The 27568-nt window shown below is 37.8% G+C and overlaps 1 non-coding gene across 1 annotated transcript; it reads left to right on the forward strand.

Moving 5' to 3' along the window:
• The first annotated feature begins 6747 nt into the window (after positions 1–6747).
• On the forward strand, positions 6748–6855 carry LOC148552815 (small nucleolar RNA R71). Its single transcript, XR_015893186.1, has one exon. It is a non-coding gene; the product is annotated as a small nucleolar RNA R71 (small nucleolar RNA).
• Positions 6856–27568: the final 20713 nt, after the last annotated feature.

A 27568-nucleotide genomic window follows, 5' to 3' on the forward strand; every position in this document is an offset into this window, starting at 1 on the left:
AGCTTGAGGGTTGATTGTTGAAGATATTTGGTGGTCTGATTTAGGTGAAGAGAGCTTGTATAGTAGAGTTTAGATTGGCAAGTGCTTTCTCCATGGAGGTTTGGGGTGGATCTATGTATGGTTCATTTGGTTCATAAGGTGGTTGGTATGGTGGATGTGGGTTAGGGTCATTGGTGCACGAAATTGTGATGTCCAGGCTCAAACAATCCCTGGTAATGGCTCCAAAGCTTGGTGCTCTGATCTTATTTCATAATTGTCACAACTTCGATACAACTAACCAGCAAGTGCACTGGGTCGTCCAAGTAATACCTTACGTGAGTAAGGGTCGAATCCCACGGAGATTGTTGGTATGAAGCAAGCTATGGTCACCTTGTAAATCTCAGTCAGGCAGATATAAAGTGATAATGGTGTTTTCGAATATTAATTAATAAAATAGGGATAGAGATACTTATGTAAATCATTGGTAGAAATTTCAGATAAGCGAATGGAGATGCTTTCGTTCCTCTGAACCTCTGCTTTCCTGCTATCTTCATCCAATCAGTCTTACTCCTTTCCATGGCTGGCTTTATGTGATACATCACCACTGTCAATGGCTACTTTCGGTCATCTCTCGGGAAAATGATCCAATGCCTTGTCACGGCACGGCTAATCGTCTGGAGGCATCACCCTTGCCAATGGCTTCATCTTATCCTCTCAGTGAATAATATGCTCACGCACCCTGTCACGGCACGGCTATTCATCTGTCGGTACTCGATCATGCTGGAATAGGATTTACTATCCTTTTGTGTCTGTCACTAACGCCCTGCAATCGCGAGTTAGGAGCTCGTCACAGTCATTCAATCATTGAATCCTACTCGGAATACCACAGACAAGGTTTAGACTTTCCGGATTCTCTTGAATGCCGCCATCATTCTAGCTTACGCCACGAAGATTCTGGTTAGGAGATCTAAGAGATATTCATTCTAGCTTAATTCATGTAGAACAGAAGTGTTTGTCAGGCACGCATTCATAAGGGAGAAGGATGATGAGCGTCACACATAATCATCACCTTCATCACGTTCTTGGGTGCGAATGGATATCTTAGAAGCGAAATAAGATGAATTGAATAGAAAACATAAGTACTTTGCATTAATCTTTGAGGAACAACAGAGCTCCACACCTTAATCTATGGAGTGTAGAAACTCTACCGTATGAAAATACATAAGTGAAGGTTCAGGCATGGCCGAGATGGCCAGCCCCCTATGATCTAAGAACCAGGCGTCCAAAGATGCCTAATACAATAGTAAGAGGTCCTATTTATAATAAACTAGCTACTAGGGTTTACATGAGTAAGTAATTGATGCATAAATCCACTTCCGGGGCCCACTTGGTGTGTGCTTGGGCTGGGCTTTAAGTGTTGCACGTGCAGAGGCCATTTGTGGAGTTGAACGCCAGTATTTGTGCTAGTTTGGGCGTTCAACTCTGGTTTTGGATCCTTTTCTGGCGCTGGACGCCAGATTTGGGCAGAAGGCTGGCGTTGAACGCCAGTTTATGTCGTCTATTCTTGGCCAAAGTATGGACTATTATATATTTCTGGAAAGCCCTGGATGTTTACTTTCCAACGCAATTGGAAGCGCGCCATTTCGAGTTCTGTAGCTCCAGAAAATCCACTTTGAGTGCAGGGAGGTCAGAATCCAACAGCATCAGCAGTCCTTTTTCAACCTCTGAATCTGATTTCTGCTCAAGTCCCTCAATTTCAGCCAGAAAATACCTGAAATCACAGAAAAACACACAAACTCATAGTAAAGTCCAGAAATGTGAATTTAACATAAAAACTAATGAAAACATCCCTAAAAGTAACTATATCCTACTAAAAACATACTAAAAACAATGTCAAAAAGCGTATAAATTATCCGCTCATCACAACACCAAACTTAAATTGTTGCTTGTCCCCAAGCAACTGAAAATCAAAATAGGATAAAAAGAAGAGAATATACTATAAATTCCAAACTATCAATGAAACAGAGCTTCAATCATATGAGCGGGACTTATAGCTTTTTGTCTCTTGAATAGTTTTGGCATCTCACTTTATCCATTGAGGTTCAGAATGATTGGCATCTATAGGAACTTCAGATTTCGAATAGTGTTATTGACTCTCCTAGTTCAGTATGATGATTCTTGAACACAGCTTCTTTATGAGTCTTGGCCGTGGCCCTAAGCACTTTGTTTTCCAGTATTACCACCGGATACATAAATGCCACAGACATATAATTGGGTGAACCTTTTCAGATTGTGACTCAGCTTTGCTAAAGTCCCCAATTAGAGGTGTCCAGGGTTCTTAAGCACACTCTTTTTTTTTTGCTTTGGACCTTGACTTTAACCGCTCAGTCTCAAGTTTTCACTTGACACCTACACGCCACAAGCACACGGTTAGGGACAGCTTGGTTTAGCCGCTTAGACCAGGATTTTATTCCTTTAGGCCCTCCTATCCACTGATGCTCAAAGCCTTGGGATCCTTTTTATTTCCCTTGCCTTTTGGTTTTAAGGGTTATTGGCTTTTTCTGCTTGCTTTTTCTTTTTCTTTCTATTTTTTTTCGCCTCTTTTTTTTTTCTGCAAGCTTTGTTCTTTGCTGCTTTTTCTTGCTTCAAGAATCATTTTTATGATTTTTCAGATTATCAAATAACATGTCTCCTAGTCATCATTCTTTCAAGAGCCAACATATTTAACATTCTTAAACAACAACTTCAAAAGACATATGCACTGTTCAAGCATTCATTCAGAAAACAAGAAGCATTGTCACCACATCAATATAATTAAGCTAAGTTCAAGGATAAATTCGAAACTCATGTACTTCTTGTTCTTTTTGAATTAAAACAGTTTTTATTTAAGAGAGGTGATGGATTCATAGGACATTCATAACTTTAAGACAAAGTTACTAACTACTAATAATCATGTAATGAAGACACAAACACAGATAAGCACATAACATAGAAAACGAAAAACAGAGAAAGCAAGAACAAGGAATGAATCCACCTTAGTGATGGTGGCGTTTCCTTCTTGAGGAACCAATGATGTCCTTGAGCTCTTCTATGTCTCTTCCTTGTCTTTGTTGCTCCTCCCTCATTGCTTTTTGATCTTCTCTTATTTCATGAAGCATGATGGAGTGCTCTTGATGTTCCACCCTTAGTTGTCCCATATTGGAACTCAATTCTCCTAGGGAGGTGTTGATTTGCTCCCAATAGTTTTGTGGAGAAAAGTGCATTTGAGGCATTTCTGGAATCTCATGGTGATGAGCTTTCTGCGCCTCTTGAGCTCCATGACTGGGCTCTCTTGCCTGCTCCATCTTTTTCTTAGTGATGGGCTTGTCCTCTTTGATGAGGATATCTCCTTCTATGTCAATCCCAGCTGAATTGCATAGGTGGCAAATGAGGTGAGGAAAGGCTAACCTTGCCATAGTGGAGGACTTGTCAGCCACCTTGTAGAGTTCTTGAGGTATAATCTCATGAACTTCCACCTCTTCTCCAATCATGATGCTATGGATCATGATGGCTCGGTCTATAGTAACTTCAGACCGGTTGCTAGTGGGAATGATTGAGCATTGAATAAACTCCAACCATCCTCTAGCTATAGGCTTGAGGTCCAATCTTCTTAGTTGAACCGGCTTGCCTTTGGAGTCAATCTTCCATTGAGCTCCTTCTACACATATGTCCATAAGGACTTGGTCCAACCTTTGATCAAAGTTGACTCTCCTTGTGTAGGGGCATGCGTTCTCTTCCATGTATGGCAAGTTGAACGCCATCCTCACATTTTCCGGACTAAAATCTAAGTATTTCCCTCGAACCATTGTAACATAGTTCTTTGGATTCGGGTTCCTACTTTGATCATGGTTCTTGGTGATCCATGCATTAGCATAGAACTCTTGAACCATTAGGATGCCGACTTGTTGGATGGGATTTGTTAGAACTTCCCACCCTCTTCTTTGAATTTCATGTCGGATCTCTGGATACTCATTTCTTTTGAGTTTAAAAGGGACCTCAGGGATCACCTTCTTTTTGGCCACAACATCATAGAAGTGGTCTTGATGGGCTTTGGAGATGAATCTTTCCATCTCCCATGACTCAGATGTGGAAGCTTTTGTCTTCCCTTTCCCTCTTCTAGAGGATTCTCCGGTCTTAGATGCCATCAATGGTAATGGAAAAACAAAAAAAGCTATGCTTTTACCACACCAAATTTAGAATATTGCTCGCCCTCGAGCAATAAACAAAAGAATAGAAGAAGAAGAAGAAGAAATATGGAGAGGGAGAGGGAGATGTGGTTTCAGCCAAGAGGAGTGTAGAGGGGTGTGTTGTGTGAATTTGATGAAGAATGGAGGTCTTTATATAGGGAAGGGAGGGGGGTTAAGGTTCGGCCATATGGGTGGGTTTGGGTGGGAAATTGGTTTTGAATTTTTGAAGGTAGGTGGAGTTTATGAGGTAGGTTTATGGGGAAGAGTGGATGGATGTGAGTGGTGAAGAGGTGATGGAGAAGAGAGATTGAGGTGATTTGTGAAGGGTTTTTGGGGAAGAGTGTTTATGGGGTTGTGTGAAAGAGGGGTGAGAAGAAGTGAGTGGAGGTAGGTGGGGATCCTGTGGGGTCCACAGATCCTGAGTGGATCCTGTGGGGTCCACAGATCCTGAGGTGTTCAAGGATTTACATCCCTGCACCCATTAGGCATGTAAAAATGCCTTTGTACCCAACTCTGGGCGTTCAGCGCCAGGTTGGTGGCCATTTTGGGCGTTCAACGCCCATTTTTGTGCCATTTCTGGCGTTGAACGCCAGAACCATGCCTGTTCTGGCGTTCAGCGCCCAGAAGCTGCCCATTTTGGGCGTTCAGCGCCAGAACCATGCTCTGTTCTGGCGCTGAACGCCAGACAGATGCTCCTCCAGGGTGTGATTTTTCTTCTGCTGTTTTTGATTCCGTTTTCAATTTTTATATTTATTTTGTGACTCCACATGATCATGAACCTAAGAAAACATGAAAAACAATAAAAAATAAGAATTAGATAAACATTGGGTTGCCTCCCAACAAGCGCTTCTTTAATGTCAATAGCTTGACAGTGAGCTCTTATGGAGCCTCACAGATGTGCAGAGCTTTGTTGAGACTCTCCAACACCAAACTTAGAGTTTGGTTGTGGCCTCCCAACACCAAACTTAGAGTTTGACTGTGGGGGCTCTGGTTGACTCTGCTTGGAGAGAAGCTTTTTCTGCTTCCTCTCCATGGTTGCAGAGGGAGATCCTTGAGTTGTAAACACAAGGGAGTCCTCATTCCATTGAAGGACTATTTCACCTCTGTCAACATCAATCACAGCTCTTGTTGTGGCCAGGAAAGGTCTTCCTAGGATGATGGATTCATCCTCTTCCTTTCCAGTATCCAGGACTATGAAATCAGCAGGTATGTAAAGGCCCTCAACCTTTACTAATACATCTTCTACTTGTCCATAAGCCTGTTTTCTTGAGCTGTCTGCCATCTCTAGTGAGATTTTAGCAGCTTGCACCCCATAGATTCCCAGTTTCTCTATTACAGAGAGGGGCATGAGGTTTATTCCTGAACCAAGGTCACACAGAGCCTTAAAGATCATGGTGCCTATGGTACAAGGTACTATGAACTTTCCAGGATCCTGTCTCTTCTGAGGCAATGTCAGTTGATCCAGATCACTTAGTTCATTGATGAACAAGGGAGGTTCAACTTCCCAAGTATCAATGCCAAATAATTTGGCATTCAGCTTCATGATTGCACCAAGAAACTTGGTATTTTGTTCTTCAGTAACATCCTCATTCTCTTCAGAAGAGGAATACTCATCAGAGCTCATGAAGGGTATAAGGAGGTTCAATGGAATCTCTATGGTCTCTAGATGAGCCTCAGAGTCCTTTGGTTCCTCAGAGGGAAGCTCCTTATTGATCACTGGACGTCCCAGGAGGTCTTCCTCCTTGGGATTCACGTCCTCTCCTCTCCTCACAGGTTCGGCCATGGCGCTTATGTCAATGGCCTTGCACTCTCCTTTTGGATTCTCTTCTGTATTGCTTGGGAGAGTACTAGGAGGGATTTCAGTGATCCTTTTACTCAGCTGGCCCACTTGTGCTTCCAGATTTCTAATGGAAGACCTTGTTTCATTCATGAAACTTACAGTGGCCTTAGATAGATCAGAGACTAAATTTGCTAAATTAGAAGCATTTTGTTCAGAGTTCTCTGTCTGTTGCTGAGTTGATGATGGAAAAGACTTGCTATTGCTAAACCTGTTTCTTCCACCATTATTAAAGCCTTGTTGGGGCTTTTGATCCTTCCATGAGAAATTTGGATGATTTCTCCATGTTGAGTTATAGGTGTTTCCATAAGGTTCACCTAAGTAATTTACCTCTGCTATTGCAGGGTTCTCAGGATCATAGGCTTCTTCTTCAGAAGATGCCTCTTGAGTACTGTTGGATGCAGCTTGCATTCCATGCAGACTCTGAGAAATCATATTGACTTGCTGAGTCAATATTTTGTTCTGAGCCAATATGGCATTCAGAGTATCAACCTCAAGAACTCCCTTCTTCATAGGTGTCCCATTGCTCACAGGATTCCTTTCAGAAGTGTACATGAACTGGTTATTAGCAACCATGTCAATGAGTTCTTGAGCTTCTGCAGGCATTTTCTTTAGGTGAATGGATCCACCTGCAGAAGTATCCAATGACATCTTAGATAACTCAGACAGACCATCATAGAATATATCCAGGATGGTCCATTCTGAAAGCATGTCAGAAGGACACTTTTTGGTCAACTGTTTGTATCTTTCCCAAGCTTCATAGAGGGATTCACCTTCTTTCTGTCTGAAGGTTTGAACATCAGCTCTAAGCTTGCTCAGCTTTTGAGGAGGAAAGTACTTGGCTAAGAAAGCCGTGACCAGCTTATCCCATGAGTACAGGCTGTCTTTGGGTTGAGAATCCAACCATAATCTAGCTCTGTCTCTTACAGCAAAAGGGAAAAGCATGAGCCTGTAGACTTCAGGATCTACTCCATTAGTCTTAACAGTATCACATATCTGCAAAAATTCAGTCAAGAACTGAAAAGGATCTTCAGATGGAAGTCCATGAAACTTGCAGTTCTGCTGCATTAGAGAAACTAATTGAGGTTTCAGCTCAAAGTTGTTTGCTCCAATGGCAGGAATGGAGATGCTTCTTCCATGTACATTGGAATTAGGTGCAGTAAAGTCACCAAGCATCTTCCTTACATTATTATTATTTTCGGCTGCCATCTCCTCTGCCTGTTCGAAAATTTCTGAAAGGTTATCTCTGGATTGTTGTATTTTAGCTTCTCTTAATTTTCTCTTCAGAGTCCTTTCAGGTTCTGGATCTGCTTCCACAAGAATGTTCTTATCCTTGCTCCTGCTCATATGACAAAGAAGAAGACACAGAAAAATAATAATAATAATGGAGATCCTTTATACCACAGTATAGGGATCCCTGTGTGAGTGGAAGAAGAGGGGGAGACAAAGAATGTGATGTAAAGGAAGAAGCACAACTGTACGAATGGAAGAGATGTGAGATGAGATGTTAGGATATGAATGAATAAGTAGAATAGGATGGGGGAGGGATAATTTTCGAAAACTATTTTGAAAAAGAGTTAGTGATTTTTGAAAAATGGTTTTTGAAAAATGTTAGAAATTTTCGAAAAAAATTTTTTTTTTTAAATTTAAAAATAAAAATAATTAGTTAATAAAAAAGAAATTTTTGAAAAAGAGGGAAGATATTTTCGAAAATTAGAGAGAGAGAGAGTTAGTTAGGTGGTTTTGAAAAAGTTAAGAAACAAACAAAAAGTTAGTTAGTTAGTTGAAACAAATTTTGAAAAGATAAGAAGTTAGGAAGTTAGAAAAGATATTTTGAAAAGATATTTTTGAAAAAGATAAGATAAGAAGATATTTTTGAAAAGATATGATTGAAATTAGTTTTGAAAAAGATTTGATTTTTAAAATCTCAATTAATGACTTGATTCATAAGAAATCACAAGATATGATTCTAGAACTTAAAGTTTGAATCTTTCTTAACAAGCAAGTAACAAACTTCAAATTTTTGAACCAAAACATTAATTGACTATGTTATTTTCGAAAATTTGATGGAAAAATAAGAAAAATATTTTTGGAATTTTCGAAAATAACTAAGAATTTTGAAAAAGATTTGATTTTTGAAAAAGATTTTGAAAAAGATAAGATTTTCAAATTGAAAATTTGATTTGACTCATTGGCAACAACTTGGTTTTTAAAAATTTTTGAAAAAGTCAACTCAAATTTTCGAATTTGATGAGAGAAAAATGGAAAGATATTTTTTTTTTGATTTTTGAATTTTTATGATGAGAGAGAAAAACACAAAAAAGATGCAATGCATGAAATTTTTAGATCAAAACAATGAATGCATGCATGAATGATATGAGTGTCAAGATGAACACCAAGAACACTATGAATGTCAAGATGAACATCATAGACATAATTTTGAAAAAAATTTTTAATGCAAAGAAAACATGCAAGACACCAAACTTAGAATTCTTTAATGCTTACGCACTAAGAATTCAAGAATGCATATGATAAACATGAAAAGACACAAAACAAAAAATCATCAAGATCAAACAAGAAGACTTACCAAGAACAACTTGAAGATCATGAAGAACACTATGAATGCATGAAATTTTCGAAAAATGCAAGATGCACATGCAAGTGACACCAAACTTATAATGTGACTCAAGACTCAAACAAGAAACAGAAAAATATTTTTGATTTTTATGATTTTCTAATTTTTTTGGATTTTTAATTTATATTTTTCGAAAATAGTCTTGAAAAATAAAAATAAGGATTCCAAAATTTTTTAGTATGAATTCCAGGAATCTTGCCATGTTAGTCTAAAGCTTCAGTCTAGGAATTAGACATGGCTCACTAGCCAGCCAAGCTTTCAATGAAAGCTCCAGTCCAAAACACTAGACATGGCCAATGGCCAGCCAAGCTTTAGTCTTTAACACGAGAGTATATTGCTCTTTGATAACAAATTGCAAGCCTCAGTCCAAATGAATTTAGACATGGCTTTACAGCCAGCCAGGCTTCAACATGCTTCATGAAACACTAGAATTCATTCTTAAAAATCTTGAATAAAATTTTTGAAAACATTTTTATATTTTTTTCGAAAATAGATGAGAGATTTTTGAAAATATTCTTGAAAGATTTTTGAAAAAAATGAAAAGAAAATTACCTAATCTGAGCAACAAGATGAACCGTCAGTTGTCCAAACTCAAACAATCCCCGGCAACAGCGCCAAAAACTTGGTGCACGAAATTGTGATGTCCAGGCTCAAACAATCCCTGGTAATGGCTCCAAAGCTTGGTGCTCTGATCTTATTTCATAATTGTCACAACTTCGATACAACTAACCAGCAAGTGCACTGGGTCGTCCAAGTAATACCTTACGTGAGTAAGGGTCGAATCCCACGGAGATTGTTGGTATGAAGCAAGCTATGGTCACCTTGTAAATCTCAGTCAGGCAGATATAAAGTGATAATGGTGTTTCGAATATTAATTAATAAAATAGGGATAGAGATACTTATGTAAATCATTGGTAGAAATTTCAGATAAGCGAATGGAGATGCTTTCGTTCCTCTGAACCTCTGCTTTCCTGCTATCTTCATCCAATCAGTCTTACTCCTTTCCATGGCTGGCTTTATGTGATACATCACCACTGTCAATGGCTACTTTCGGTCATCTCTCGGGAAAATGATCCAATGCCCTGTCACGGCACGGCTAATCGTCTGGAGGCATCACCCTTGCCAATGGCTTCATCTTATCCTCTCAGTGAATAATATGCTCACGCACCCTGTCACGGCACGGCTATTCATCTGTCGGTTCTCGATCATGCTGGAATAGGATTTACTATCCTTTTGCGTCTGTCACTAACGCCCTGCAATCGCGAGTTAGGAGCTCGTCACAGTCATTCAATCATTGAATCCTACTCGGAATACCACAGACAAGGTTTAGACTTTCCGGATTCTCTTGAATGCCGCCATCATTCTAGCTTACGCCACGAAGATTCTGGTTAGGAGATCTAAGAGATATTCATTCTAGCTTAATTCATGTAGAACAGAAGTGTTTGTCAGGCACGCATTCATAAGGGAGAAGGATGATGAGCGTCACACATAATCATCACCTTCATCACGTTCTTGGGTGCGAATGGATATCTTAGAAGCGAAATAAGATGAATTGAATAGAAAACATAAGTACTTTGCATTAATCTTTGAGGAACAGCAGAGCTCCACACCTTAATCTATGGAGTGTAGAAACTCTACCGTATGAAAATACATAAGTGAAGGTTCAGGCATGGCCGAGATGGCCAGCCCCCTATGATCTAAGAACCAGGCGTCCAAAGATGCCTAATACAATAGTAAGAGGTCCTATTTATAATAAACTAGCTACTAGGGTTTACATGAGTAAGTAATTGATGCATAAATCCACTTCCGGGGCCCACTTGGTGTGTGCTTGGGCTGGGCTTTAAGTGTTGCACGTGCAGAGGCCATTTGTGGAGTTGAACGCCAGTATTTGTGCTAGTTTGGGCGTTCAACTCTGGTTTTGGATCCTTTTCTGGCGCTGGACGCCAGATTTGGGCAGAAGGCTGGAGTTGAACGCCAGTTTACGTCGTCTGTTATTGGCCAAAGTATGGACTATTATATATTGCTGGAAATCCCTGGATGTCTACTTTCCAACGCAATTAGAAGTGCGCCATTTCGAGTTCTGTAGCTCCAGAAAATCCACTTTGAGTGCAGGGAGGTCAGAATCCAACAGCATCAGCAATCCTTTTTCAACCTCTGAATCTGATTTCTGCTCAAGTCCCTCAATTTCAGCCAGAAAATACCTGAAATCATAGAAAAACACACAAACTCATAGTAAAGTCCAGAAATGTGAATTTAACATAAAAACTAATGAAAACATCCCTAAAAGTAACTATATCCTACTAAAAACATACTAAAAACAATGTCAAAAAGCGTATAAATTATCCGCTCATCAGTCATATGGAGGTGAATGGTGGAAAGGGGCTTGTGAGTATGGTGGTCCAAAGTCATGTTGAGGAAAGGGTTCATAGGCATATGGTGGTGGTTGTTGATAGTCCACTGGAGGTGGTTGTTGCCATGAGGGTTGATCAAATCCTTGTGGCTCCTCCCATCTTTGATTGTTCCAACCTTGATGCCTGTTCTCATTATAATTTCTTCTTCCTACAACATAATTATAACCAGACTCATAGCCAAAGGGGTGAGAGTTCATAGTAGCAAAATAAAAATTAAAAATAAAAATAAAAACAAATTTAAATTAAAAGGTTATTTAAATTTTGAATTTGAAAATTAAATTTTGAAATTTGAAATTTGAAATTTTGAAATTTGAATTTTGAAATTAGAATTTTAAATTTTTGAAATTTGAATTTTTGAAATTTGAAATTTGAAATTTGAAAATTTTTAAATTTAAATTTTGAAAATTTTTAAATTTGAATTTTGAAATTTGATTTTTTTGAAATAAGATAAGATAAGATAAAAATTTTAAAAATAAAAATCTGAATTTTTTTTTTAAAATATTTTTGAATTTAATGAGGAAAGAAAAAAACAAAAAAATGACACCAAATTTCAAATTTTTAGATCAAAACGAAGAAAACAACTAAGAACAGCTTGAAGGTCAAGATGAACGTGAAGAACAACTTGAAGATCAAGATGAACACTAAGAACAAATTTTTGAAAATTTTTTTTTTAATAACTAAATAAAAATAAATAACCTCTTAATTTATGGAAAAGCAAAAATAAAAACAAAAATAAACAAGCAAAAATAAAATATTTACAATAACCAATAATAAGGCACACGTTTGCAATTCCCCGGCAACGGCGCCATTTTGACGTTAGGATTTTTGCCAGTAAAGAATGTCATAAAAACAATCGCGTTGTAGATATAGTCTCTAAACCAACAAAAATCCCTTCGTACAAACGTTTTGGTTGTCACAAGTAACAAACCCCTTTGAAATTAATAACCGAGTATTCAAACCTCGGGTCGTCTTCTCAAGGAATTGCAGGGAGGTATGTTCTTATTATTGGTTATGGAGATTGTAAATTTGGGGTTTTGAGAAATTTGGAGTTTGGGCAATGTGCACAGGTATATTTTCAAAGCAATAAAAATAAATAAATAACTGTAAAATAAACTCTTGGCAAGGTATTATAACTGGAAGTCCTATCCTGGTTATCCTTATCAATTGTAATGAGAATTGGATTTTTCTCCCACTTGTTAACCTCTAACTATGAAGGTAAGTTAAGTGGATAAATTAATTCTGATTCCTCAGGTCCTAGTCTTTCCTTGAGAAAGGCTAGAGTTATTGGAACTTGAATTAATGAGATGAAGAAATCCAATTTTCAATCAACAATGAGTTTGATAACTCAAGTGTCTCCAATGATTCAACCAAAGCCAAAAGGGAAGAGAATCTACTTGAATGAAAATAACTTGGATAAACACAGAGCATTAACAAATTAAAGAGAGCAATCATAAGACTGAAATACCTCAAATTATATTAAATAAAATATTTAAATCATAACATGAAAAAGTTCATAAATTAAATTGGGAAAATAAATAAAAATAAAGAACTTGGGATTGAGAGCTACTCCTAAAACTAAGAGAAATCCTAAATCCTAATCCTAAGAGAGAGGAGAGAACCTCTCTCTCTAAAAACTACATCTACTCCTCAAATTGTGAATGTGAAAGCCTCTCATGAATAGATGTATTCCCCCACTTTATAGCCTCTAATATGTGTTTTCTGGGCCGCAAACTGGGTCAAAAACAGTCAAAAGCAGTCCAGAATTCGCTGGTTTTGAATTTTGCCACGCTAGATTTCGTCACTGCGACGCAGCCGCATGGATCACGCGGTCGTGTCGCCTAGCTTCAGGGGAACTATAGCATATTATATATCAAATCGAAGCCCCGGACGTTAGCTTTCCAACGCAACTAGAACCGCATCGTTTGGACTTCTGTAGCTAAAGTTATAGCCATTTGAGTGCAGAGAGGTCAGGCTGGACAGCTTAGCAATTTCTCCAACTTCTTGCATTCCTTCCACTTTTGCATGCTTTCTTCCCATCCTCCAAGCCATTCCTGCCTTATAATATCTGAAAACACTTAACACACATATCAAGGCATCTAATAGTGATAAGAGAGGATTAATATTAGCAATTATAAGTCCAAAGAAGCATGTTTTCAATCATAGCACGTAATTAGAAAGGCAAATGTAAAATCATGCAAATAGTATGAATAAGTGGGTAAAGAGTTGATAAAATCCACTCACTTGAGCACAAGATAAACCATGAAATAGTGGTTTATCAAGTATGTACCCAATTTCCAAGATTTTTCAACAAAAACACAAACAAAAGGCAAATGTAAAATCATGCAAATAGTATGAATAAGTGGGTAAAGAGTTGATAAAATCCACTCAATTGAGCACAAGATAAACCATGAAATAGTGGTTTATCAAGTATGTACCCAATTTCCAAGATTTTTCAACAAAAACACAAACACACTTTTATCCATACCCAATGTTCCCAACCTTCCCAAAATCAAATGATGAACACTCTCACTAGCCTAAACTAATCAAAAATCCAAATTAAGGGACGTTTAGTGTTTTTCACTTAAGCTTGTAATGTGCTACAATTAAAAACAAATGGGTTAAGCATAGGCTTAAAATTGGCTAACAATGGAAGATAAAAGGTAAGCTATTTGGGTAAAGGTAAGTTAAGTGGATGAATTAATTCTGATTCCTCAGGTCCTAGTCTTTCCTTGAGAAAGGCTAGAGTTATTGGAACTTGAATTAATGAGATGAAGAAATCCAATTTTCAATCAACAATGAATTTGATAACTCAAGTGTCTCGAATGATTCAACCAAAGCCAAAAGGGAAGAGAATCTACTTGAATGAAAATAACTTGGATAAACACAGAGCATTAACAAATTAAAGAGAGCAATCATAAGACTGAAATACCTCAAATTATATTAAATAAAATATTTAAATCATAACATGAAAAAGTTCATAAATTAAATTGGGAAAATAAATAAAAATAAAGAACCTGGGATTGAGAGCTACTCCTAAAACTAAGAGAAATCCTAAATCCTAATCCTAAGAGAGAGGAGAACCTCTCTCTCTAAAAACTACATCTACTCCTCAAATTGTGAATGTGAAAGCCTCTCATGAATAGATGTATTCCCCCACTTTATAGCCTCTAATATGTGTTTTCTGGGCCGCAAACTGGGTCAAAAACAGTCAAAAGCAGTCCAGAATTCGCTGGTTTTGAATTTTGCCACGCTAGATTTCGTCACTGCGACGCAGCCGCATGGATCACGCGGTCGTGTCGCCTAGCTTCAGGGGAACTATAGCATATTATATATCAAATCGAAGCCCCGGACGTTAGCTTTCCAACGCAACTAGAACCGCATCGTTTGGACTTCTGTAGCTAAAGTTATAGCCATTTGAGTGCAGAGAGGTCAGGCTGGACAGCTTAGCAATTTCTCCAACTTCTTGCATTCCTTCCACTTTTGCATGCTTTCTTCCCATCCTCCAAGCCATTCCTGCCTTATAATATCTGAAAACACTTAACACACATATCAAGGCATCTAATAGTGATAAGAGAGGATTAATATTAGCAATTATAAGTCCAAAGAAGCATGTTTTCAATCATAGCACGTAATTAGAAAGGCAAATGTAAAATCATGCAAATAGTATGAATAAGTGGGTAAAGAGTTGATAAAATCCACTCACTTGAGCACAAGATAAACCATGAAATAGTGGTTTATCAAGTATGTACCCAATTTCCAAGATTTTTCAACAAAAACACAAACAAAAGGCAAATGTAAAATCATGCAAATAGTATGAATAAGTGGGTAAAGAGTTGATAAAATCCACTCAATTGAGCACAAGATAAACCATGAAATAGTGGTTTATCAAGTATGTACCCAATTTCCAAGATTTTTCAACAAAAACACAAACACACTTTTATCCATACCCAATGTTCCCAACCTTCCCAAAATCAAATGATGAACACTCTCACTAGCCTAAACTAATCAAAAATCCAAATTAAGGGACGTTTAGTGTTTTTCACTTAAGCTTGTAATGTGCTACAATTAAAAACAAATGGGTTAAGCATAGGCTTAAAATTGGCTAACAATGGAAGATAAAAGGTAAGCTATTTGGGTAAAGGTAAGTTAAGTGGATGAATTAATTCTGATTCCTCAGGTCCTAGTCTTTCCTTGAGAAAGGCTAGAGTTATTGGAACTTGAATTAATGAGATGAAGAAATCCAATTTTCAATCAACAATGAATTTGATAACTCAAGTGTCTCGAATGATTCAACCAAAGCCAAAAGGGAAGAGAATCTACTTGAATGAAAATAACTTGGATAAACACAGAGCATTAACAAATTAAAGAGAGCAATCATAAGACTGAAATACCTCAAATTATATTAAATAAAATATTTAAATCATAACATGAAAAAGTTCATAAATTAAATTGGGAAAATAAATAAAAATAAAGAACCTGGGATTGAGAGCTACTCCTAAAACTAAGAGAAATCCTAAATCCTAATCCTAAGAGAGAGGAGAACCTCTCTCTCTAAAAACTACATCTACTCCTCAAATTGTGAATGTGAAAGCCTCTCATGAATAGATGTATTCCCCCACTTTATAGCCTCTAATATGTGTTTTCTGGGCCGCAAACTGGGTCAAAAACAGTCAAAAGCAGTCCAGAATTCGCTGGTTTTGAATTTTGCCACGCTAGATTTCGTCACTGCGACGCAGCCGCATGGATCACGCGGTCGTGTCGCCTAGCTTCAGGGGAACTATAGCATATTATATATCAAATCGAAGCCCCGGACGTTAGCTTTCCAACGCAACTAGAACCGCATCGTTTGGACTTCTGTAGCTAAAGTTATAGCCATTTGAGTGCAGAGAGGTCAGGCTGGACAGCTTAGCAATTTCTCCAACTTCTTGCATTCCTTCCACTTTTGCATGCTTTCTTCCCATCCTCCAAGCCATTCCTGCCTTATAATATCTGAAAACACTTAACACACATATCAAGGCATCTAATAGTGATAAGAGAGGATTAATATTAGCAATTATAAGTCCAAAGAAGCATGTTTTCAATCATAGCACGTAATTAGAAAGGCAAATGTAAAATCATGCAAATAGTATGAATAAGTGGGTAAAGAGTTGATAAAATCCACTCACTTGAGCACAAGATAAACCATGAAATAGTGGTTTATCAAGTATGTACCCAATTTCCAAGATTTTTCAACAAAAACACAAACAAAAGGCAAATGTAAAATCATGCAAATAGTATGAATAAGTGGGTAAAGAGTTGATAAAATCCACTCAATTGAGCACAAGATAAACCATGAAATAGTGGTTTATCAAGTATGTACCCAATTTCCAAGATTTTTCAACAAAAACACAAACACACTTTTATCCATACCCAATGTTCCCAACCTTCCCAAAATCAAATGATGAACACTCTCACTAGCCTAAACTAATCAAAAATCCAAATTAAGGGACGTTTAGTGTTTTTCACTTAAGCTTGTAATGTGCTACAATTAAAAACAAATGGGTTAAGCATAGGCTTAAAATTGGCTAACAATGGAAGATAAAAGGTAAGCTATTTGGGTAAAGGTAAGTTAAGTGGATGAATTAATTCTGATTCCTCAGGTCCTAGTCTTTCCTTGAGAAAGGCTAGAGTTATTGGAACTTGAATTAATGAGATGAAGAAATCCAATTTTCAATCAACAATGAATTTGATAACTCAAGTGTCTCGAATGATTCAACCAAAGCCAAAAGGGAAGAGAATCTACTTGAATGAAAATAACTTGGATAAACACAGAGCATTAACAAATTAAAGAGAGCAATCATAAGACTGAAATACCTCAAATTATATTAAATAAAATATTTAAATCATAACATGAAAAAGTTCATAAATTAAATTGGGAAAATAAATAAAAATAAAGAACCTGGGATTGAGAGCTACTCCTAAAACTAAGAGAAATCCTAAATCCTAATCCTAAGAGAGAGGAGAACCTCTCTCTCTAAAAACTACATCTACTCCTCAAATTGTGAATGTGAAAGCCTCTCATGAATAGATGTATTCCCCCACTTTATAGCCTCTAATATGTGTTTTCTGGGCCGCAAACTGGGTCAAAAACAGTCAAAAACAGTCCAGAATTCGCTTGTTTTGAATTTTGCCACGCTGGATTTCTGTCACTGCGACGAGGCCGCATGGATCACGCGGTCGCGTCGCCTAGCGTCAGGGGAACTATAGCATATTATATATCAAATCGAAGCCCCGGACGTTAGCTTTCCAACGCAACTAGAACCGCATCGTTTGGACTTCTGTAGCTAAAGTTATAGCCATTTGAGTGCAGAGAGGTCAGGCTGGACAGCTTAGCAATTTCTCCAACTTCTTGCATTCCTTCCACTTTTGCATGCTTTCTTCCCATCCTCCAAGCCATTCCTGCCTTATAATATCTGAAAACACTTAACACACATATCAAGGCATCTAATAGTGATAAGAGAGGATTAATGTTAGCATTTATAAGTCCAAAGAAGCATGTTTTCAATCATAGCACGTAATTAGAAAGGCAAATGTAAAATCATACAAATAGTATGAATAAATGGGTAAAGAGTTGATAAAATCCACTCAATTGAGCACAAGATAAACCATGAAATAGTGGTTTATCAAGTATGTACCCAATTTCCAAGATTTTTCAACAAAAACACAAACACACTTTTATCCATACCCAATGTTCCCAACCTTCCCAAAATCAAATGATGAACACTCTCACTAGCCTAAACTAATCAAAGATCCAAATTAAGGGACGTTTAGTGTTTTTCACTTAGGCTTGTAATGTGCTACAATTAAAAACAAATGGGTTAAGCATAGGCTTAAAATTGGCTAACAATGGAAGATAAAAGGTAAGCTATTTGGGTAAAGGTAAGTTAAGTGGATGAATTAATTCTGATTCCTCAAGTCCTAGTCTTTCCTTGAGAAAGGCTAGAGTTATTGGAACTTGAATTAATGAGATGAAGAAATCCAATTTTCAATCAACAATGAGTTTGATAACTCAAGTGTCTCCAATGATTCAACCAAAGCCAAAAGGGAAGAGAATCTACTTGAATGAAAATAACTTGGATAAACACAGAGCATTAACAAATTAAAGAGAGCAATCACAAGTCTGAAATATCTCAAATTATATTAAATAAAATATTTAAATCATAACATGGAAAAGTTCATAAATTAAATTGGGAAAATAAATAAAAATAAAGAACCTGGAATTGAGAGCTACTCCTAAAACTAAGAGAAATCCTAAATCCTAATCCTAAGAGAGAGGAGAGAACCTCTCTCTCTAAAAACTACATCTACTCCTCAAATTGTGAATGTGAAAGCCTCTCATGAATAGATGTATTCCCCCACTTTATAGCCTCTAATATGTGTTTTCTGGGCCGCAAACTGGGTCAAAAACAGTCAAAAACAGTCCAGAATTCGCTTGTTTTGAATTTTGCCACGCTGGATTTCTGTCACTGCGACGAGGCCGCATGGATCACGCGGTCGCGTCGCCTAGCGTCAGGGGAACTATAGCATATTATATATCAAATCGAAGCCCCGGACGTTAGCTTTCCAACGCAACTAGAACCGCATCGTTTGGACTTCTGTAGCTAAAGTTATAGCCATTTGAGTGCAGAGAGGTCAGGCTGGACAGCTTAGCAATTTCTCCAACTTCGTGCATTCCTTCCACTTTTGCATGCTTTCTTCCCATCCTCCAAGCCATTCCTGCCTTATAATATCTGAAAACACTTAACACACATATCAAGGCATCTAATAGTGATAAGAGAGGATTAATGTTAGCATTTATAAGTCCAAAGAAGCATGTTTTCAATCATAGCACGTAATTAGAAAGGCAAATGTAAAATCATACAAATAGTATGAATAAGTGGGTAAAGAGTTGATAAAATCCACTCAATTGAGCACAAGATAAACCATGAAATAGTGGTTTATCAAGTATGTACCCAATTTCCAAGATTTTTCAACAAAAACACAAACACACTTTTATCCATACCCAATGTTCCCAACCTTCCCAAAATCAAATGATGAACACTCTCACTAGCCTAAACTAATCAAAGATCCAAATTAAGGGACGTTTAGTGTTTTTCACTTAGGCTTGTAATGTGCTACAATTAAAAACAAATGGGTTAAGCATAGGCTTAAAATTGGCTAACAATGGAAGATAAAAGGTAAGCTATTTGGGTAAAGGTAAGTTAAGTGGATGAATTAATTCTGATTCCTCAAGTCCTAGTCTTTCCTTGAGAAAGGCTAGAGTTATTGGAACTTGAATTAATGAGATGAAGAAATCCAATTTTCAATCAACAATGAGTTTGATAACTCAAGTGTCTCCAATGATTCAACCAAAGCCAAAAGGGAAGAGAATCTACTTGAATGAAAATAACTTGGATAAACACAGAGCATTAACAAATTAAAGAGAGCAATCACAAGTCTGAAATATCTCAAATTATATTAAATAAAATATTTAAATCATAACATGGAAAAGTTCATAAATTAAATTGGGAAAATAAATAAAAATAAAGAACCTGGGATTGAGAGCTACTCCTAAAACTAAGAGAAATCCTAAATCCTAATCCTAAGAGAGAGGAGAGAACCTCTCTCTCTAAAAACTACATCTACTCCTCAAATTGTGAATGTGAAAGCCTCTCATGAATAGATGTATTCCCCCACTTTATAGCCTCTAATATGTGTTTTCTGGGCCGCAAACTGGGTCAAAAACAGTCAAAAACAGTCCAGAATTCGCTGGTTTTGAATTTTGCCACGCTGGATTTCGTCACTGCGACGCGGCCGCATGAATCACGCGGTCGTGTCGCCTAGCTTCAGGGGAACTATAGCATATTATATATCAAATCGAAGCCCCGGACGTTAGCTTTCCAACGCAACTGGAACCGCGTCGTTTGGACTTCTGTAGCTAAAGTTATAGCCACTTGAGAGCAGAGAGGTCAGGCTGGACAGCTTAGCAATTTCTCCAACTTCTTGCATTCCTTCCACTTTTGCATGCTTTCTTCCATCCTCTAAGCCATTCCTGCCTTATAATATCTGAAAACACTTAACACACATATCAAGGCATCTAATAGTGATAAGAGAGGATTAATATTAGCAATTATAAGTCCAAAGAAGCATGTTTTCAATCATAGCACGTAATTAGAAAGGCAAATGTAAAATCATGCAAATAGTATGAATAAGTGGGTAAAGAGTTGATAAAATCCACTCAATTGAGCACAAGATAAACCATGAAATAGTGGTTTATCAAATATGTACCCAATTCCCAAGATTTTTAAACAAAAACACAAACACACTTTTATCCATACCCAATGTTCCCAACTTTCCCAAAATCAAATGATGAACACTCTCACTAGCCTAAGCTAATCAAAGATCCAAATTAAGGGACGTTTAGTGTTTTTCACTTAGGCTTGTAATGTGCTACAATTAAGAACAAATGGGTTAAGCATAGGCTTAAAATTGGCTAACAATGGAAGATAAAAGGTAAGCTATTTGGGTAAGTGAGCTATTTGAACAATGGCCTCAATCATATAAATGCATGTATACACAAAATAATGGACATAAAGAATCAAACAAATCAAGGATTACAATCATAGGAAGAGAATAATGCACACAAGAAGGAAAATAAGTGGTTATATGATGTAACCACACAAGTAAGGCTCAAAACTCTCATGCTTGTGTTCTTTGCTCAAAAATCATGTTTCATAAAGTGTATAATTCAAGCAAGTTCTAAAAAAATTTTTTTCAATCAATTGGGGTGCCCTATAGGTAAAATTCTTGAAAATTTTCATTATTTGACTAAGCTTATTGTGTATATGTATACAAAACAAAAGAATGCAACTGAAAACCCTAAAAGACCAAAAAATAAAATGCAAAAGTGTTGAGATTAGAAACTTGTCACTCAAAGATGCCGATCGGTCGGACGACCTCCCCACACTTAAAAGTTTGCACCGTCCTCGGTGTACTAAATGAGCAAGGGGGTGCGGCGACTCTCCGAGTTGCAACCTTCAGCTGGTAGGTCAACCGGTTGCTACGTGTTCTTCCTCCCGCTTCCATTTTTGCTTATGGTGCATTAATCATGAAAAACAAAATAAACACCGTAAGATGAGAAAATACAAAAGCAAGGAAGCATAAATTGTTGGAATGAGGTAAATCACTAGAATGGAGTGAGTGAATTGGTGTGACATTAATGAAAAAAATAAGTGTGTGGGTTCTAAAATTGCGCGTGGTTTAGAACACACACACACTAGTATAAAAAATTATGTCACAATTACACAAAAGAAAACATGCACTTCACTCATTCTAGTGTGCTTGAGATACTTTAAAAGACTTGTAGGTTAAGGCAACCAAACAAGTAGTGAAAAAGCATAAAAGCATTCAAGCAAAAATCAAGCAATTGTGAAATTGGATAATGAATGGATATTGATTGAGGTGCAAGCAAACTTGGTGAACAAAATGGTATATGAACTTGCACAACAATCAATGGCACATATTGAAGTTGTTGCAACACCTAAGTGACATAGAGGTGGAACACATGAGTGCTATGGAACTTAGAGAAAAGAATATAGAAATGAAAATCAATCACATAGCAAGCATGGTCCACAAAGCTTTACAAGCTCAAAAATATATCATTACGTAAGCGCTCGATCCGATTTCACAATTCCAAAATCTCAATGCATGAAATAGGTGATATGAGTAAGGGTCAAGCATGAATGAACAACACCTAAGAAACAATGCATCGATAATGTACGATTGCCTAACAATAGATGATGAATGCATGGTGGCCAAAACATGCAATTCAAAGAGCTAAGATGCTTAAAGGCAATGTAACATGTACTTGGTACTCAAAAATATTAAGCATGAAAAGTTCCAAACCAAGTAACCAAATATAACCTCAACAAAGAATCCAACAAGGAATATAAACAAAAATGATGTTAAACTAACATCCTATTAGTAATAAGCAGCAGTAAACAGTAAACAAGATTAGTAATCCAACACATATAATGGAAAACAAAAGTTAAACAAAATCAAACTAACTAACTAACTAAAAAAATGGTGTTATATGGTGTTTGGTAGTGTTGGATGATGTTTGAAGGGTGGAAAGAAAAGAAGAAAAGAAAAAAGAAGGAAAGAAATGGAAAGGAGATGAGAAAAGAAGATAGTTGGATGCAGGACATTCCACGCGTGCGCGTCCGTGACGCGTGCGCGTGGATTGGTAAAATGGAAACGATGCGTACTCGTGAGGCACACGTGCGCGTCGATGGGTTATTTCGAGATCGACGCGTACGCGTGAGGTGCGCGTACGCGTGCATAGCCTTGCGCGAGAGGCACAAAACGTGCACAGTGCAGGCACAATCTCGAGAAAATGGCTGGGAAGTGGAAAAATTCAATCCACTCGTACGCGTACATGACGCGTGCGCGTGGATGGCCAAAATTGCTTGATTCACGCGTACGCGTGAAGCACGCGTGCGCGTGGATGGTGCTCTATTTTTCAAAATTTTTCTACGCTTTTGCACCAAACCAAGCATTCCAAACCTCCAAACAGCTACCAAAACATCATAAAACCTTATTTAACCTACTAGACTCCCAAATAAACCCAACTAAGCAATCAAAACATGAAATTAAACCTAAATTACCAATATTTACAAAGAGGAAAAGGGAAAGATGTTACCATGGTGGGGTGTCTCCCACCTAGCACTTTTGTTTAATGTCCTTAAGTTAGACTTATGGGGAGCTATTCATCAGGGTGGCTTGTACTTGAATCCATCCTTGAACATCCACCAATGCTTAGACTTCCACTGTGCTTCATCATTCAAAGTGAATAACTCCAAGTCTTGATGGAGTTCCTTACAAACCATAGGCTCCCAAAGTCGATCCTCCTTTTGTAATCCGGGATCCCATACTTTGTTTTCACACTCGTCTTTGAGTTGATCATGGTGAGTTCCTCCGGGTATCAAGAGAGATGAATTCTCATGGAAGCACCAAACTATCCTCCTAGACCCATTCAATTGAGCACTACACCAATCCATGCTCCTCAATTTTGAGCTTCCAACCATAATGAGCCTAGACTTTCAACGCCAACCACTAAACATCCTCCTTTTACGCTTAATTCCACAAAGCGCCCTAAGTTGGCCATACGTCTCAAGCAAACCAAATTCAAGTGGGATAATAAAGCTAAGAGTTAGAAGTTTTACCCACTCAAATGAAGGATTAGATGACAACCTAGGTGGAGGAGTTCCTAATGATCTTGACAAGGTGCACTCTACTCCCATCCATCCTCTCCTAGAGGCTTCCACCACTTGGCAAGGTTCTTCAAGCTTTACCTCTTGCCAAGCTTCCTCAAGTTCAAGTTCTTCTTCTCCAATGTCCTCTAGCTCTTCCCCATCACTCAAATCATAAATAGGAGGTTGAGTAAAATCTACCTCATCATTAATTCCAAGTATAGGGGGAAGGATTTCTCAAACTCAAAAAGATCATATGTTGATGCAGAATCATCATAAATAGAAGGGCCTATTGATTGGAACACTTCTTTCAATTCTTCAATCACATTGTGTCTTGGAGGTTGTGCACTCTCCTCCTCAACATCAACTTCAAACTCCATGAAAGAAGGCTCTTCAATTTGTGACTCCTCTATGTACTCAACATATCCTAAGGTTCCAACCACTACATCCTTTGGTTCAATCATCTCTACCTTCTCCTCTTGTTGCACTTCTTTCTTCAACTCTTCTTCTCCACCTTGAAGCTCCAATTTCACTCCTTTACTAAGCTCTTTGGTTGCTTCTCCACATTCAACAATGGGAGTGCCTTGATCGCATAGGCTTAAGTGGAATGAGACTATGATGCCAATGGCTTCTACCATGATAGCCATCTTGGCTTCTAGCTCCTTGAACTCCTTTTCCGTTCCCTTTTGTTGCCTTAGGATATGAGATTTAAGATCTCTTAGTTCTTGCGTAAGGGCTTCATCGAGGGGCAGTGGTGAAAGAGAGGGTTCATTGATTGAAGAAAAGGTATTTTTGTTGGAAGATGGTTCTTGTCGGTGCAAGTTTGGGGGTGGTGTACATGGAATTTGTGGTTCTTGGGGGCATTGGTGTTGAAATGGTGGTGGTTCTAGATAGGTTTCATATGGTGGTTGGTATGGTGCGTATGGTTTGGGGTTATATGGAGGTGAATGGTGATATGGGGCTTGTGAGTATGGTTGTTCAAAATTATGTTGAGGAGGTGGTTCATAGGTGTATGGTGGTGATTGTTGACAATCACAATAAGGGTCACCACACTCATTAGATTGGTATGCATTAGGATTAGGATTATACCCATAAGAATCCGGAGAGCAGTCACGTTGGGGTGGCGCTTGGACGGCTAGGGTGGCATAAAATGCCCTTTGATCCTTGTATATCTCCGTAAGGATTGTAGTCATATCCCCAATCACTCTTGCCAAACTTTGATCTCCAAATTCTTGATGCATGTTATTATTGTAAATTCTATCTCCTACAACATAGTTTGAACCACACTCATAGCCAAAGGGGTGAGAATTCATGGTGACAAGAGAAAAAAAACAAATTCTAACAAGAAACAAAGAAAACCAAATCCTAAAACTAGCGAAAACTAACAAACAAACCCAAAAATCAAGCTATTCACAATATATACAATAGCCAATAACATAGCACCATTGCAACTCCCCAGCAACGGCGCCATTAATTTGGTAGCACGGATTTCTACTGGTTCGGAATTCCACAAAATAATTCCGTTGTTAGTATAGTCCAAACCAATAGACAACCCTCGAATCAAATTAAATTTGGTTTTGTCACAAGTACAAACCCAATAAGAATTAACCGAAGTATTTAGACTCCGGGTCGTCTCACAAGGAATTGCAATGAAGTGGTCAATTATTGGCTATGAAGATGCAAGGGATTTTGAATTTATAAAAGGGCAAGGAAATTAAATGACAAGAAAGGTAAATCAAAGATTAAGAAATGCAAGATAAAGACTCTTGGCTAGACATAGGTAATTGGGAGCACCATCCTTGTCAATAAACCAAATATTGATAATTATGAGGGACCAACCCATTAAGCCTACTTCCCAAAAGCCTTAAGTACGTAATGTCTAATCCTACGATTGAAGTACGTCAAATAGATTTGATCACATCAACCCATAAGTCCCAACTTATCTACTAATTAACTTAGTAGTGGGTTAGTGTCAATGGGTATCAAATTGATCACCAAGGGTTCTCAAATCACCAAATCCATTATACCCAATGACTCAAGTTTACCTAATTTCCTTAGCCTAGGCCAAGAGTAAAGAAAACTACTCAAAAACTAAAGAAAACATTTCATCAAACATCTAGAGTGCAATAAAAGTAAACATTATAAATTGCAAGAATAATAAAATCTACCAACTACCAATCGCAAGGAAAGTAAATTCACAACTCAATTCATCAATAAAAAGAAACATCAACATCAAATTGCATTAAATGTAACCAAATCCAACATGAGTATTCATAAACATGAAAGAAGCATAAAAGTAAATTTAACACTACAAACCATGAGAATAAAATAGTAGAAGCAAGAAATCATAAAGGAAACAAGATGAAAATATGAAATTGGACTTAGATCTAAGAGAAATTAACCCCAGGAACCCTAATTCTAGAGAGAAGAGGGAGCTTCTCTCTCTAGAAACTAACCTACATGATGCTAAGCTACAAACAATTGCTCCCCCTTTGCTTGAGCTTTAATTCTACATGAAATACACTCAGAAAGAAGTTGGATTTGGGCCTGGGCAGCGAAGAAACCGCCCCCATCATTTTTCCTTTAAGTGAGTCACGTGCGAGTATCGGTGCATACGCACCATGTGCGCGTGCGCGTCGATTGGTTGTTTCTTCATCCGCACGTACGCGTCATGTACGCGTGCGCGTCGTTATGCGATGTCACTTCTGTGCCCACGCGCTTTGTATGCTTGTGCGCCCATCGATGCATTCCCAATTCTTGTTTCCTCATGCATTCTCCACTTTGTATGCTTTTCTCCTCATTTCTTCCATCCCATACTTGCCTTATGAACCTGAAATCACTCAACAAACACATCAGGGCATCGAATGGAATTAAAGTGAGTTAAAATCACCAATTTAAGGGCCTAAAAAGCATGTTTTTACACTTAAGCATAATTCAAGGGAGAATTACAAAACTATGCTATTTCATTGGATAAATGTGAGAAAAGGTGATAAAATCCCGCAAAATAAGCACAAGATAAACCACAAAATTGGGGTTTATCAAGGTTCATAAAGGATTTTTCTAAAATTGTTAAACTATTGAAGAGTCTTTTGGTTGCTAAGACTCCTTTTGTTTTTGATAATGATTGTTTGCATGCCTTTGAAACTATGAAAGCAAGGCTTATCTCGGCACCCATCATAGCCCCTCCTAACTGGAATTTACCATTTGAACTAATGTGTGATGGGAATGATTATGCTATAGGGGCTGTCTTGGGGGCAGAGGCAAGACAAGTTTATGCACGTCGTTTACTATACTAGTCGTGTGTTAAATGACGTGCAAAAGAATTACACCACTATAGAGAAAGAATTACTGGTTGTTGTTTATGCATTTGATAAGTTTAGATCCTATTTAATTGGATCCAAGGTTATTGTTTATACTGACTAGTGCACGAAACTGGCTGTGCAAAATTCGCGTAGATAGATCGGCAAGTATACCGGGTCGTCCAAGTAATACCTGAGGTGAGTCAGGGTCGATCCCACGAGGATTGTTGCTTTGAGCAAGTACTGGATACCTTGAAGATCTTAGTTAGGCAGATAGAAAATTATAAGTTGTCATGGAAAGCATATAAAAGAGATAATTAAATAGAATGTTACTAATGAGATGAGAATTCAGTGGCGATAGAATGGTTGAGGCTTCAGAGATACTTTGTCTTTCTGGAATAACTTTTCTTACTGTCTTTTTCAATAACCTTCTGATTCCTTCAATGGCAGCTGTAAGTGATTAACTTATGTCCTCTCATCAAGTTAACCTCCTCCACTACAACAATCCACCATGTTGAGATGGCTCATGTCCTCTCATCAAGCCAGCTTTAGGTTTCTCACTGTAGCAGAAGATGAAGCTCTAAGCAATCCACTTCCCTTCAAGATCCTACTCAAGGTGCCACAGACAAGGCAGATCTTCCGGATCAGAAAGTGTTGCTTCTCTGATCTAGCCTTAACGCCACAGAAACTTCACGCACCTATAGTCAATGGCATTATATGTCACATATCCAAAGTTGCTCAGATGCTCTATAGGAATCCGCAATGAAATCTCTAGCTTTAGTTCAATGTAATCCAGGCCAGGAATCGCTTGGAACCTATGTAGAATAAGGGTGATTGTCACAGCTCACCCTCAATTCATAATATGAAGAACGAGGTTGCATAAGAGAATAGAATCAGACATATTGAATGAAA

The sequence above is a fragment of the Arachis ipaensis genome, chromosome B7 (genome assembly GCF_059453495.1).
Source record: "Arachis ipaensis isolate K30076 ecotype BB chromosome B7, ASM5945349v1, whole genome shotgun sequence".
Taxonomy (NCBI): domain Eukaryota; kingdom Viridiplantae; phylum Streptophyta; class Magnoliopsida; order Fabales; family Fabaceae; genus Arachis; species Arachis ipaensis.